We start from the raw sequence: 15,907 nt of genomic DNA, 5'->3' as shown, positions 1-15,907 counted from the left end.
ATCCCGGAGCTGGTATTAAAGGTAATTAGAGTCTGTCTCTTTAATTTAAAACTCCCTAGCGTTTACTCATGAATCGAACCTTCTTTCATGAAGCCAGCACAGGTTGCGTGGCAGAATATGGATAGAAAAAGAAGAACTCAAATTAACACTATTTGCCGATGATGTGATTCTATACCTACTAGACCCAAAAAACTCCAGCAGAAAATTTCTAGAACTAGTAAATTAATTCAGCAAAGTAGCAGGATATAAAATCAACACTCATAAATCAAAGGCATTTCCATATATCAGTGACAAATCCTCTGAAAGGGAATTGAAGGAAACTACCCCATTTACAATAGTATCAAAAACAAATAAAATACTTGGGAATAAACCTAATGAAAGAGATGAAACACCTCTACAACAAAAACTACAGAACACTAAAGAAAGAAATTAAGGAAGACCTTAGAAGATGGAAAGATCTACCTTGTTCTTGGATAGGCAGAATTAATATTATCAAAATGTGTCGGGAGCAGCTCTGGAAATACAAGCCCTTAAGTCCTGAGCAAGAGATATTGACAATTAATTATTGTGTTTCTCAACAACTTAGGCTTTACCTTCATTTGGATAATGAGGCATGGCTCAAAGAGTAGGTGTCACCCGGTGGGGTTGAGTTACACTCATCTGTTCCTTTGTAACCCTACCTTTTGCCCTTTTGGGGACAGAATGTTCCAGGGAACCTCCCCTTCTGTGTCCCCTATATAAGAATAAAAAAACTCTACGCAAATCAAAACTACTCTAAAATTTCATCTCACTCCAGTCAGAATGTCAGCTATTAAGAACACAACAACAATAAATGTTGGCAAGGATGTTGAGAAAAGGGCACATTCATACATTGCTGGTGAGACTACAAATTGGTGCAGCCAATATGGAAAGCAGTATGAAGAATCCTTGAAAAACTGGGAATGGAACCACCATTTGACCCAGCTATCTCACTCCTCGGTCTATACCCAAAGGACTTAAAAACAGCATACTACAGGGACACAGCCACATCAATGTTTATAGCAGCACAATTCACAATAGCTAAACTGTGGAACCAACCTAGATGTCCTTCAATAGATAAATGGATAAAGAAAATGTGGTATATATGCACAAAGGAATATTACTCAACAATAAAAGAGAATAAAATAATGGCATTTGCAGGTAAATGGATGAAGTTGGAGAATATAATGCCAAGTGAAGTTAGCCAATCCCAAAAAACCAAATGCTGAATGTTTTCTGTGATTTAAGGATGCTGATACATAATGTGGTTGCGGGGGGTGGGGGGCATGGGAGGATTAGATGAACTCTAGGGCAAAGGGAAGGGAGGGGGCATGGGGGGACGAAAGACAGTGGAATAAGATGGACATCATTACCCTAAGTACATGTATGAAGACAAGAATGGTGTGACTCTACTTTGTGTATGATCAGAGATATGAAAAATTGTGCTCTATATGTGTAATATGAATTGTAACGAGATAGGGGTTTAATTTAAGAACCAAATTTTCCTTGAAATATTTCAACCTCAAACTTGGTTTTCAAAAATCAGATAGCTCCCTATCTAAGTTATAGAATTGACACTTAAAAACTTAAATATGAAAAATAGGGTAGAATTATGGAAAACATGGCCTCCATTACTTAAATTCAGTGTCCTGTGAAATAGGGTTAATGAAACTGGTGGGTTGCAGTGGTGCATATGGTGTGTTTTCTAAAGTGTTAGAATTGTTACTAGAATCAGTGTTCATTGCACCAATGTAAATACACCATTAGCTTCACTGTCTACTTACTAAACCAGTGAGAATCTAGATTCCCAGCAATTTCCATCTGGCTGTAGAAAGCAGCAGAGCTTGATTTAGAACCTGAAGTTCCAGATCACGATTCAAAGCCTATTTGTGACAATATACAATAAGGAGAGTTAAAAGTAAATGTACACAGAAGAGAAGGGAAGCCCCATTTATAAAAGGGATGATTTTTATAGCCTTGTCAGCAACAATGACAAGGGAGGATGGAAATTCCCATGATCCTCACCACTCCAGTTTGGATTTCAAATGTTCCCCCCAAAGCCCATGTATTAAAGGCTTGATCCTCAGGCTGTGGCCCTACTGGGAGGTTGCAGAATGTTTAAGAGATGGGTCCTAGTGGAAGGATGTTCAGTCATTGGGGATGTACCCTCGAAGGGGATATTAGAACCCTGGTCCCTTCCTCTCTTCCTCTTTTTACTTCCTGGCTGCCATGAGGTGAGCAGTTTCCTTGCCACTTGCTCCCACCGTAATGTGCCCAAAGCAATCCTCCCCAGGCCAGAAGCAATGGGCCAGCTGACCACAGACTGAAGTCTCAAAGCTGTGACCCCAAAATAAACCTATCCTCTTTTTAAAGTTGATTTTTCTAAAGTATTTGTTATAATAGTAGAAATCTGACCAACACACTCACCATTCACTGTGTCAAGAGCCCCATACCAACACTATGTTGCCAGTGTTTTCATATTGTCCTGCCTATTCAAAAAGATAATTCAAGAAAATTTTAGAACTATTCTAGATTTTTCTCAAGAACTTATGAATGTTTTCATATTTTTTCAAGTCATATCATTATAGTGTTTTTCCAACAATAAAGAGGATAAATCCAATGGCTATCCATTAATTATACAGAGTATAACAGAAGCACTGATTGTCAATTTGTCAATTTGTCTTTTAGTTTGGACAAAATAAAATTCTTAGACAATAGTCATTATAAGCAGATGAGTGACTTAAAAAATTATTTTCTTCTCCAGATGCGAGTGATGACACTTGCCTGTAATCCCAATTACTCGGGAGGCTGAGGCAGGAGAATCACAAGTATAAGGCCAGACTCAGCGACTTAGAGAGGCCCTAAGCAACTCAGTGAAACCCTGTCTCAAAATAAGAAATAAAATGTGACTCTGGGTAAGCACCCCTGGGTTCTATATCTGGTACCAAATAATAATAATAATAATAATAATAATCCCTCTGTCCAGAATACACTGTAGAGGTGCTAGGTTGAAGAGATATGCTTTCCTCTCTGCCTGGAAGCTATTTGTTGTGATCATTTCCCCCCAATTGGAAAAAAATAACCTGAGGAAAGATGTGCCACATTTACCAATGTACTGTTAGCGGCTTTTCCTGTCCACTTTTATCCACTATGGTTTTCACCACCTCAGTCCCCCTGGCAAAGGTAGGTGGGTCACATGGTTTGGGTCCCTGAAACAGTCCTTTTGATGCCTAGTGTGCCCTCACATTTTCAAAACATAGTGATTCCTTAAGACTAAATTTCCTATAATGGCTTTATCCTTAAAAAAGGTAAAACATACATTGTCCTTCTATCCCTTCTTTAGAAAATCTCCTAACACAAACACTTATTTTACTGAGAATTTTTAAATAGCTGACTGTAAAAGGAATTAATTTTAAAAATACAGGGAAACTTTAAGAGTAACTTAAAAACTTGATTAATCTACTCTGGATAGTGACATGATAAAGTATGCTCTTGGACACAATAACTGCTTGGTTGTACATTTTGAAGAAATTGATTTAGTGAAGATTAGAGCTCTCCTTCCAGCACCGGCTGTAATGAAGCGACACCTTCTGGCAGACATGGTGTACTGCATATAGCTGATGCCTCTTTGAGGAGACCCTGGCTGGGCATAGCCTTTGATATATAAATTAAAAAAAAAAAAAAAAAAAAAAAAAGGAAAAAAGATACTGTCTGGAGAACAAAATACAAGCTACAGACTGGGGAAAAATATTTGCAAGTCATATATTCAATAAAGGTCTTGTATCAAGAATTTTTTAAAAAAAGAAATCTAAACCAAATTCACTGACCAAGTTAGCTGTATCAACAAAGTAAAAGGTACATGATAAGTTTGATAATAATAAAAATAAATGTCCTTTACTCTTATTTACTGGCCACTGACTTTTAGAAGGAAACAAAGCATCCTATGCATGCACACCCTCTAGAATTAGGGGAAGTGTTGGTCAGATTGACCCCATCCTCCGCTCCATGTCCCACCCAAAGGAGGCTTCATAGAACCAAAAATTCAATGGAATCCTTGCAACAATGATCAGTCCACAGCCCCTTCTGAGTGAGACAGACAGTTGTTACAAGGCTTGCAGCTCCAATTATTCTGGTGAGCCCCAAGGCCACGAGAATGAGGGGAGAGACCAAACATAATAGTATGGTGCCTAACTTCAGAGGAGAAAAGTAGCATATAGCTACCTAAGTGTCTTTATTTTTCTAGGGCTGCCATTACAAAGTACCACAAACTGGTGTCTTGAACAATAGAACTGTTTGGCCTCCTATTTCTGGAAGCCCCAGGTCAGGTGTCGGCAGGATTGGTTCCTTCAGAGCACTGTCCCGAAGAATCTGTTCCATGCTCTCTGCTAGCTTCTAGGGCTTTGCTGGAAGTCTTTCCTGCTTCTTGGCTTGCAGATGCATCACCAGATTTCTGCCTTCGGGTTCAAATGGTGTTCTCCCCATGTGTGTCTGTGTTTTCACATGCCATTCTTTAATAAGGATATCAATCATACCAGAATAGGGGCCCACCCTATTCCATTATGACCTCATCTTATCTAATTACATCTGAAATGACCCTATTTCCAAATAAGGTCACACTCAAAGGAACTAAGTGTTAGGACTACCACATAATGAATTTGGGGTGGGGAAAAAAGAGACAATTCAACCCATAATATTAAGGAAATATTTTCTTTTAATTTCACCTCTGAAAAGTAATAGCTGTCTGTTGTATATGTATATATGTCCTTATTCTAATAATGTGGTTCTCAAAGAATAGATACGCCAGCAGTTCGTGCTGGAGAAAATACTGAGAAGCAATCCAAGAGGCAAGCCACAGAAGACCTCAATACCTAGAGCAGCAAAGAGCCTTGCTGGCTGCCTGCAGTATGGACTCAGCAAAGCTTTGACGAAACTGGCCAAGTCTCTTGGACTCCTCCAGACTTGGATGATAGACTTGGATGAAATGCATGGTGAGGATGAGAACAGGTCCAGGATTTATAACTGCACCCTGTAGATAGGGACTGGCTGCCTGAGGGAGATGGTGGAGATTGGTCTGGAAGGGCTATGGACTAGATTCAGTGAGGTCACACAGAAGACCCCCCTCTGCAAAGGACCCTCCAGGCTTCAATGTTGTCCTTGTAGACTTCTGGCAAAGTCCTAGTTAGTAAGCACATAGGTCCTTTTCCCAGGTATAAATCCCTATGAAAATGTTCCTAACCTTTCAAAGAAAACATTTGCACATCTGTACAAAGATTCCTGATGAAATAGAAGGAATCAGGTCAGGGAAGGAGAGAACTGAGTCACCTATTCTGTCTATGGCTCCAATATACAGGGCACATTATTTGGCTCAGAGGACTAATGAGCAGTGAGAAATGTAGCCTGCAGTGGCCCAGTGGGAGCAGAGGGGGAACTCTCTGATCTCAGAGCATGCCCCAGTAGAGAGAGACTGATGACTGTATCTGCTTGTGCATACACATCAGTTGAAGCTGAGGAAGGGGTAGACATCTGAGTTATAATTCAAAGTGGGTCTGGTTTTGTAATAAACTCACCCCTTTCTGCAGGCTTTATTTTGTGGGCTAAAAAAATGGGAAGTGGCTCTGAGAACAGGAGCTTTTTTTTTTTTTTTTTTTAAAAAAAAGCTATTTGTTTTTCTAATAAAAGGAAATCAGGCTTTTAAATATTTCTTGGACTTCTCAAATTTTAAACTTATAAGTTCGTCTTAGGGGGAAAAGTGTGGATTCCTCTTATAGAAAGGGCCCGTCCAATTAGTACTATACACAAAGAACAATAGAAAAAAAAAGGTAAAAATTATTTCTGGCAGTTTTAGTCTTGTTTTCAAAGTGGAATGTTCAGTTCATAGCTGTTTGTTCCAAGACAATACTAATTATCACCAGAGGGGGTCCAAGGAGTTCAAAGGGAGGGAATCTGCATTTGGAACATAGGATTTTTACATTTGTTGCAGAAAAAATTGCTGCCATGTCAGTAAGCAAGGCATCAGCAAGATTTATTTAAGGACAGCAAAGTAAAAAGCACTGACAGAGTGTGGGTGGCCCTTGCCTCTCAGAAAAGAGTGAACTTACACATGATTATTATTATATGATTTTTGTGGGGGGGGCTCCTAAGCAGGTGAGACATTGTTAAGATTTTGTTGATTGGGAAAATATTTACAAACTTTATTAAAGATCAGAACTCATGGAGACCATTGTATACTTGGAGGTCAGACTGTTCCTCTTTGGTCAACCACTCTGGCAGTTAATCATTTGTAGGCACACTGTGTAAGTTCCTCAGATGAGTCACATTTTAATTAACAATATGTCTAATCTCTTAGAGCATACATTGAATATTCTGTTGATCTTTACTGAAGGAGTAAGCTTGACACAACTTATCTTGTTTTCAGGTATCCATTCACTGAGGGTAAACGGACCCACTTTAGTTTACCTATCTCAGTATGAGGTGAACATATTGGGAGTTCTGGGTAATGGACAGAGAGTTATAAAGAATATATTTTAGACTGAACATCTAGAAAATGTTGTCACTAGAAGCGTGACAACATCCCATCTCCCCTCCCTTCCCTTCATTCCACTGTTTCAGTAGTTCTCCTAATGTACCCTCTCAAATCAGATGCTCCATTTCCAAATCATATTTCTCACAAAATTTGACCTTAGCAGCCCTAAGCAAACTCTTCAGGTTGCCTTATTTTGCAAATGAGGCAACAGGCGCATAGAAAAGAAAAGGATTTAATTAATGTTAATGCCTCTAATTAGTAGTTACCCTTGGTTTATGCCTCTACAGCAGAAGTTTCTAAATGGTAAGTGCATCAAAACCACCTCTAGGGCTTGTTCTAACCTGTAGGGTGCTGGGCTACATGCCTCAGTTTCTGGTTCAGTGGTCTGGTGTGGGACAGGAGAATTTGTATACCAAGTGATACTGATGCAAAAGGACTGGGAACTCCAGTTTGAAAGCCACTAATCTAGAAACTAGAAATGGCAATAAAAAGAAAATGGAAGTTTGAAGAAACTAGAGATTTAGATTTTTTAAATTGTGTCAGATTGGCTCTTCAGGTTATAAGGACAGAAAATGGTGAGTTAACTAAGTTAATAGAAGCCTAACCTAAGATATTGAGTCTATGGGCAGATTTTTTATAAAGTAGATGACAGCAAAGCAAGATCACACTGAAAATTGTTTGGCTTCCAGGTGCCCAAAATGTAGGGCATAAAGGTCATTCAGAATCCAGTGAAGAATCTGGTTGGACCCTGCCTTGTGTAGTAGAAGAACATTTATTTGCCCGAATGAAATGTGGAATGGACAATGGAACCACCATGGCTATTTAAAAGATGAAGCAAGACCAAACAAAATAAAAAACAGGGAAAACAAAAGCAACCTGAAGCCAGGAATCTATTATCAGCAACTCTAAAATAATGGAGGTGTATGGCCTGTTCTTGGTGCTTTTATAAGCTTCCCAGGTTGCTTCAAAGTGCTTTACCTGTAAGGTGACTCATCGTGTCTCTCTGCAGTGTCAACCTTTGATGCCACTAGCCATCTCCCTCACCTTCCACTGGGTAGAACAGGTAAGCTGTTCATTATGCAAGGACTCTACTGCCTGCATTCTTTTGTGTATTTTAAAATCTGTTAGTCAAACTGCCAGCTAACACTCCATTAAATCCTGGTTTCACATCTGGAAAAGACAGAATCTAATTAGTCTACTTCATTACCTTTTTTTTTTTTAACTGTTGAGAAGTTGTTTTTTTTCTGACATTTTCTTAATTCTTTTTAGATATACAAGACAGTAGAGTGTATTTTGACATATTACACATACATGGAGTATAACATATTCTAATTAGGATCCCATTCTGGGGTTGTACATGTTGTGGAATCACACTGGTCATGTATTCATATATGAATGTATGAAAGTTATATCTGATTCATTCTACAATCTTTCCTATTCCCATCCCTCATCCCTTCCCTTCATTCCACTTTGTCTAATCCAGTGAACTTCCATTCTTCCTTGCCCACCCCGCTGCTTATTGTGAGTTAGCATCTGTATATCAGAGAGAATATTTTGCCTTTGGATTTGGGGGATTGGCTTATTTCATTTAGCATGATAGTCTTCAGCAAATGGCATAATTTTATTTTTCTTTATGGCTGAGTAATATTCGATTGTGTATATGTACCTCATTTTCTTTATCTATGCATTTGTTGAAGGACACCTAGGTTGGTTCCATAGCTTAGCTATTGTGAATTGAGCTGCTATAAACATTGCTGTGGTCACATCACTATAGTATGCTGATTTGAAGTCCTTTGGGTATATGCTGAAGAGTGGAATAACTGAGTCAAATGGTGGGTTCTATTTAAAGTTTTCTGAGGAATCTCCATACTGCTTTTCAGAAGGGTTGCACCAATTTGCAGTCCCACCAGCAATGGAATCCTTGCTGACACTTATTGTTACTTGTATTTTTGATAACTGCCATTCTGAAAGGAGTGAGATGAAATCTCAGTGTAGTTTTAATTTGAATTTCTCATTTAATTTGACATTTAATTTGCATGTCAACCAATTGTATTTCTTCTTCTGTGAAGTATATGTTCAGTTTCTTTGCCCTTTTATTGATTGGGTTATCTGGTTTTTGGTGTTAAATTTTTTGAGTTCTTTATATATCTTTATATAAAATTAATGTTCTATCTGAGGGGCAGATGGCAAAGATTTTCTCCCATTGTGTAGGCTTTGTCTTCGTGTTATTGATTATTTCTTTTGCTGTGAAGAAGCTTTTTAGTTTGATGCCATCCCATTTATTGATTCTTGATTTTACTTCTTGTACTTTAGGAATTTTGTTTAGAAATTCAGTTCCTAAGCCAATGTGATGGAGATTTGGGCCTACATTTTCTTCTAGTAGGCGCAGTTTCTCTGGTCTAATTCCTAGGTCCTTAATCCATTTAGGGTGAGAGGGGTCTAATTTTGTTTTGCTACATGTGGATTTTCAGTTTTCCCAGGACCATTTGTTGAAGAGGCAATCTTTTCTCCAATGTATGTTTTTGGTGCCTTTGTCTAATATAAGATAACTGTAGTTATGTGAGTTTGTCTCTGTGTCCTCTATTCTGTACTGCAAGTCTATTTTGGTGCCAATACCATGCTGTTTTTGTTACTATTGCTCTGTAGTATAATTTAAGGTCTGGTATAGTGATGCCTCCTGCTTCACTTTTCTTGCTAAGGATTTCTTTGGCTATACTAGACTTCTTATTTTTTCAAATGAATTTCATGACTGCTTTTTTTTATTTCTATGAAAAATGTCACCAGAACCTTAACAGGAATTGCACTAAATCTGTAGCATGCTTTTGGTACTATGGCCATTTTGACAATATTAATTCTGCCCATCCAAGAACATTGGAGATCTTTCCGTCTTCTAAGGTCTTCTTCAATTTCTTTCTTTAGTGTTCTCTAGTTTTCATTATAGAGGTCTTTCATCTCTTTTGTTAGAGTGATTCCCCAATATTTTTTTTTAGAATATTGGGGATGGGATAGTTTTCCTAATTTCTCTTTCAGTTCATTCATCACTGATGTATAGGAACACAATTGATTCACAAGAGTTAATTTTATATTTTTATATTTTGCTGAATTCATATCTGAGTGCTAGAAGTTTTGGTGCAATTTTTTGGGTCTTCTAAATATAGAATCATGTTGTTAGCAAATAGAAATAGTTTGAATTTCTTCTTCTCTATTGGTATCCCTTTAATTTCTTTCTTCTGTCTAATTGTTCTGACTAGAGTTTCCAGGACTTTGTTGAATAGAAGTGGTGAAAGAGGGCACCCCTGTCTTGTTCCAGGTTTTAGAGGAAATGCTTTTAATTTTTCTCTATTTAGAATGATGTTGGCCTCAAATTAAGTATATATAGCTTTTACAAGGTTGAGGTATGTTCCTACTATCCCTAGTTATTCTAGTGTTTTGAGCATGAGTGGATGCTGAATTTTGTCAAATGCTTTTTCTACATATATTAATCATGTGATTCTTGTCTGTAAGTCTATTAATCTGATAATTACTTTTATTGATTTCTATATGTTTAAATAATCTTGCATCCCTGGGATGATCATTTATCTCAATAAAATTCCTGCAAATTTTGTATGCAATTTGCAGGAATTTTATTGAGAATTTTTGCATCTATGTTCATCAGAGATATTGTTCTGAAATTTTCTTTCCTTGATGTATCTTTGTCTGGTTTTGGTATCAGGGTGATAGTAGCTTCATTGAATAAGTTTGGAAGGGTTCCCTCTCTACCACGCGGCCTGCGCAGTGGTTTCATTAATGAGGTTCTAGGCATAAAGTTAGTTAGACGAGATCGAAATAAAAACACAAGACTCAATTACCTTAATTCTATTGCTAGGTCCGAGACGGCTCCCCTCTCTGGTTCGCTCCTCTAGCCGCCCAGCAGGGCAGCAAGGATTACTCAGGGCTAGCAGGAGAGAGAGAGCGAGCACGCCGGGGAGTAGCCTTTTATTAGGGAACCAGAGATTCAGGGGAGAATTCCATCCAATGAAGGTTGAGGGGGGGCTGCACTCCAAGGTCAGGGTCAGCGATTGGGTCCCCGGGGTCAGTGGTCAGGCACACCCCTACACGGATGGGCTCTCTCATCAGGAGAGGGACGGGAAAAACTTCGACATATGCCAAAGTGCCTCAGACCCTCAACGGGAGGCACCCGATCACGTGTGAGAATGGCGCCCCACATATTCCCCCTTTTTTGTCTTAAAAATGAGGCGGCGGTTCATTCTCTGGAGTTCCTGGATTCTTGATTGGAAGACTCGCCATCCTATAGTTACAATACAAAAGAGAATTAACAGCAAAGAGAATAATCCAATAATGTACCAAGCGGAGTGTTTAAGAATATTTCCAGGATTGAATCCATTTAACTCCTTTAATATTTGATTAGCCAAAGAAGAAGGATCTGAAAAATCAGCTTTATTATTTTGAATGTCTTGGATATGGTGATGAAGTTCCAGAATATCCAAGCTATTATTACTATTTTGCCAAATACCTAATAAATGGTTTTTAACCTTCTCCCAATCCCAGAGAGAAGCATTGTACTTGGCAGCTGTAACACATACATACTTATAATTAGCATGGCATTTAAGCCTCTCCTTAAATTTTAAGGCTGAAAGTTCATTACCTATGTCTATAACAGTTGCCTCTAAGGCATTTAATTTAGTTTCAATCCTTTCATCAATATTTACTTGATTACGCAGAGCCTTGGAAGTATTTTGAGCTAAATCATTAAGAAATTTTGCATGCTGAATATTTTGAGACAACGTTAGAGACGCAGAGACTGTTGAGGCAATAAATGAGACCAGTGCTAAGACACCAACAATTATGACTCCAATAGCACGTTTAGGTCTTGCTAGCTGGGCATGAATTTGCTGCAAGACTTGTAAACCAGCATCAGCATACCATGGCTCTGAAATATTAGCAGGTAATAAAACAAAAGAGGGCTGATGAAGTATCAGCACTCCTTTTCCTCCATTATACCTAGTAACACAATTGGTTAGGTTGCACTTATTACAAGCAATAACATATCTGTCACCCATCCATTTAACTTTTACATTTCCAATAATTAAAACATAAGGAGATTGGACACAAGCTCTTAAGCCATAGCAAGATCCCTCTTTACAGTTCTTGCCGACAAATTTTGGTAAAGGCTTATCTGTAAAATGTAAATACTCTGAGGCAGCAATTAAGCGCCAAATATCTTTTTTAATACCTCCTTCACTATAAGTCAAAATATTACTGACAAATCCTGCAGGTGTCATAGCAGAATTTCTTCGTAATTGTCTTTTATCAATCTTTGGAGACCAGTCTAAAATATACCCACTATCTTTAGACACCTTATGTTGTACAGGAAAGGCATTTACACAATCCATCCATTTAGGAAAGGTGCCGATCTCAATTATAGAACTATTTGGACAGTGGGGTATCTGTGGAGGTTTTGCAGAAATGACTGGCTTGTTATGGGAAAGTCCCATTTTAATTACTGATCTAGTGTTAGGTTTTAAGTCCCCATAAATAGAATTATTTGTCAGTCTAGGTTTACCAATCGCTGTCTTTTCTTCGAATGATACTTTCAGACAGCCAGCATGTTTATCATATGACCAACACAAAGGTAATTGGGCACTGTAGCCAGAATAATTAAATCTAGTCACATGATTGGGAGTAATATGAGTATCTGTAAATCCTCCCATCATGAATGAGTCATTAGTAAATACTGGAATAGATTCTCCAGTCCACACAGCTGGGTGTACCAGGGGTGGATCTGGGAAATATGTCCAATAAGTGTCTACTTGATTCCCTTTTACCTGACAGCCCAGTAGGGCAATTACTGTCGCTACCATCAAGACTGGGGTCCTGTTCTTTCCTAGGCGTCGAAGTATTTGGGAAGCCTGGGTTGTTAGCTTCTTTATGTCTTTCCATGAAATCAGCTTTTCGACTGGTTCAATCTGGTCTTTCTTCATCCTTTTCCGAAATCTCCTCCTTCTGGGTAGTGGCTCCTCTGGGTCGATCCTCAGTCGCTTGAATCTGGGTTCTATCTCCTCCATGTCTGATAGCACGTTCAGGCACCCAAATAGGATGGAAAGAGCCTTCTGGGAAGATACAAGCATGGCCTTTTCCCCACATTATTACCGGATCTGGACCCTTCCACTGACCAGTCTGTAAGTCTTTCCACAGAACTCTGCCTAAAGGGCCTGTTACTGAAGGAGACATTTGTCTCTCAGCAGCAGTGTGACCTTCTGCATCACAGTTTAAAAAATTTAAAACAAACAAGGCATGATTAAGGCTATTTTGGGGAGTCACAATCCTATTCCCCCCTTTTAATTTTTGTAATTGAAGCTTAATAGATAAATGAGCTCGTTCCACAATGGCTTGACCTTGGGGGTTATAAGGAATTCCTGTTTTATGATTAATTTTAAACTCTTGACAGAATTGTTGAAAAGAAGAGCTTACATAAGCTGGAGCATTATCTGTTTTAATCTGCATAGGGCACCCTAAAACGGAAAAAGCTGCTAAGCAATGAGAAATTACATGTTGAGCATTTTCCTTAGTATGTGCTGTGGCAAAAATAAATCTAGAATAAGTGTCCACTATGACATGCACATAACATTGTTTACGAAATTGAGGAATATGAGTTACATCCATCTGCCATATCTGATTTGGTTTTAATCCACGGGGATTTACCCCTGATGGCAGAGATGGAGTGTGAATAACACACTTTGGGCATTGGCTTACAATCTGACGAGCTTGTTCTCTGGTAATACTAAATTTTTTACGTAAGTTAGAAGCATTTTGATGATGCAAGGAATGGGAAGCTAGTGCACAGTCATATGAAGACATCTGTTGACAAAAAGCTACTAACTTATCAATTTTGTCATTACCTGAAACTAGAGGTCCAGGAAGATTAGTATGGGCTCGAATGTGTCCTATGAAACATGGGTACTTTCGCATTAGCACTGTCTTTTGTAAATTATGAAATAATTGAAATAACTCCTGTGATGAAGTAAACCCAATCATTGAAGTTTCAATATTTTTGGTAACTCCGACTGCATATAAGCTGTCAGAATAAATATTAATAGGCTCATTTGAAAAGTAATCTAAGGCACAGATCAGAGCTTGAAGCTCTGCTCTTTGGGCAGAAGTATAAGAAGTTTGTATCACCTCTGTGTGAACATGACTGAAAAAACCTGCCTTACCGGAGTTAGAACCATCCGTGAACACCGATAAAGCTCCCTCTATTGGGTGAGCTCTTACAATTTTTGGAAAAATGAGTGATGTTAATGATGCGAATTGTACAATCTTATCACGAGGATAATGGCTATCTATCTGTCCAGGGAAATCAGCAAAAGCTATCTGCCAATAGTTAGAAGTTTGAAAAAGCCAGTTAGTTTGTTGAGCAGAAAATGGAATAATTATGATATCAGGCTCAGATCCAATTAATTGTAAAATCCTAGTTCTACTTTTAATTACTAATTGAGCTATAGAATCATGAAAAGGAATTAATGTTTTTTGAGGAGAGTGGGATAAATAAATCCACTCAATAACTCCTAATCTTTGCCATATGGCTCCTGTTGGGGTATGCTCAGTTGGAAATATTAATAAATACACTATTTCTTTAGGATCTATTCTAGTAAGTTGTGCATTTTTAATTGCAACTTCAACTTTCCTTAAGGCTGCCTTAGCTTTCAAAGTTAGCTGACGTGGAGAGGTTGGAGAAGGATTCCCTTGTAATATCTGAAATAAAGGACTTAACTCAGAAGTAGTTAGTTTTAAGGATGGCCTTAGCCAATTAATATCTCCCAATAATTTTTGAAAATCATTAAGGGTACGTAACTCCTTAACTCTTATCTGAAGATTTTGAGGACGGATTGTACGTCCTTGAATTATCTGGCCTAAATATTGAAAAGGAGACACCTTTTGAATTTTTTGAGGAGCTATACATAAACCCATTGCTGTAAGTGAAGCCTCTAACTGAGTAAAAATTTCTGAAAGTGTCTCTGGATTAGCATGAGCCAATAATATATCATCCATAAATTGAATAATATATGTATGAGGAAAGCTATTCCTTATGGGATCTATTGCCTGATCAACGTACTTTTGACACAGTGTAGGACTATTACGCATTCCCTGAGGAAGAACCTTCCAGCAATATCTCTTAACAGGTTCCTTAAAATTAATTGTTGGGACAGTGAAAGCAAACCTTTCACAATCTTCAGGATGCAAACTTATAGAGAAAAAGCAGTCTTTTAAATCTATTACCATCAAGCTATAATCTAAGGGAATGGCTGTGGGGGAGGGAAGTCCTGGCTGTAATGATCCCATAGGCTGAATTGCATGATTTATTGCCCTTAAATCCTGTAGTAATCTCCAATTTCCTGACTTTTTCCTAATAACAAAAATAGGTGTGTTCCAAGGACTAAGCGTTGGTTCAATATGACCAGCCTGAAATTGTTCCTCAACTAATCTATGAATTATTTTAAGTTTTTCCCCTGAGATGGGCCACTGAGAAATCCATATAGGCTCCTCTGTGAGCCAGGTGATTTTTTCAGCTGCCTTAGGGATTGGGGAAGTGCTCAGGGCCCCTAGTAAAAATTTTGGTTTGGAGCATTTACTAATCTTTGTCGTGGAGACTGGCTTGTAAACAGATACTCTTCCTGAAAGGTCTCCCTATCATCTCTAGGAAAATACCTCTGATTAACTTTCTCAGCTGACCTTATAGAATTTGGAGTAACTAATAATAATCCCATTTTGGTTAAAATATCTCTTCCCCATAGGTTAGCTGGTAAAGACTCTAACACATAAGGCTTAAATACTCCACTGTTCCCATCAGAATCTTCCCAATGGAGATAGTTGGCACTTTGAGCAGGCTGTGAAACCTGTCCTATTCCCTCTAGGTTAGCTGGTGCTACATGCAAAGGCCAGTTTCTAGGCCAAAACCGACTAGACAATACCGAAATATCGGCTCCTGTGTCGATTATTCCTAGAAAATTTTTATTATTAATTCTAAGTTTTAATAAAGGGCGTTCTTGTCTTACTAACTGTGACCAATATACTCTGTCCGGCTGTTTAGAAACTGAATCTGCCGGCAGGTGCCTTTCAGAGACACAAGGCAATAATATTAATTGGGCAAAAGTATCCTTTGGGGTGAGTCTTAGGGGATAATTGGCTTTTACAGTAACATATAGCTGTTCTTTAAATCCTGAATTTATCATACCAGGTATTACCTCAATGGCTCCCTTCAAATGATTTCGTCCCAAAATTAAACCTACAGTATTATCAGGAAGCGGCCCGAAAATCCCAGTAGGAATTTGTTCTGGCCCCGTTTCAGGATTTAATTCAACTGTCCTT

Source organism: Urocitellus parryii, chromosome 3, assembly GCF_045843805.1.
Source record: "Urocitellus parryii isolate mUroPar1 chromosome 3, mUroPar1.hap1, whole genome shotgun sequence".
Taxonomy (NCBI): domain Eukaryota; kingdom Metazoa; phylum Chordata; class Mammalia; order Rodentia; family Sciuridae; genus Urocitellus; species Urocitellus parryii.
The sequence above is the reverse complement of the archived record's forward strand: the minus strand, read 5'-3'. Positions refer to the sequence as shown.